This window comes from Aptenodytes forsteri, unplaced genomic scaffold, assembly GCF_000699145.1.
Source record: "Aptenodytes forsteri isolate BGI_AS27 unplaced genomic scaffold, ASM69914v1 Scaffold621, whole genome shotgun sequence".
In the NCBI taxonomy this organism is placed as follows: domain Eukaryota; kingdom Metazoa; phylum Chordata; class Aves; order Sphenisciformes; family Spheniscidae; genus Aptenodytes; species Aptenodytes forsteri.
In genome coordinates this window covers 11,988-12,260 of record NW_008794373.1, presented here as the reverse complement: position 1 = coordinate 12,260, position 273 = coordinate 11,988, and the positions used below count along the sequence as shown (strand labels likewise).

General features: G+C 64.1%; 1 protein-coding gene across 1 annotated transcript in view; it reads left to right on the top strand.

Annotated features, from left to right (window-relative positions):
* LOC103905960 (kallikrein-13) overlaps positions 1 to 273 on the top strand; it is an 11,182-nt gene that overhangs the window by 319 nt on the left and 10,590 nt on the right. The gene's annotated exons all lie outside the window — the stretch shown is intronic.

The window sequence follows — 273 nt, the reverse complement described above, 5'->3', positions numbered from 1 at the left end:
GTCGCCCACCCGAGGAGGGTCAGCCCAGCTGGTGACGGTTGGCCAACCCAAGGAGGGTCAGCCCAGCTGGTGACGGTTGGCCGACCCAAGGGAGGCGGGCAACCCGGTGAGGGTCACCCAACCAATGACGACGGCTGGCCAGCCCCACAAGGGGCTTGGCCAATCCAACAAGGGTTACCCAACCCGATGACGGTTGGTCAACTTGGTGCCCACTGGGTTCTTCTTCGGCTGGCGGCCGCGTGTATTGTTTTGGTTGTGCCTTTCCATCCCCCG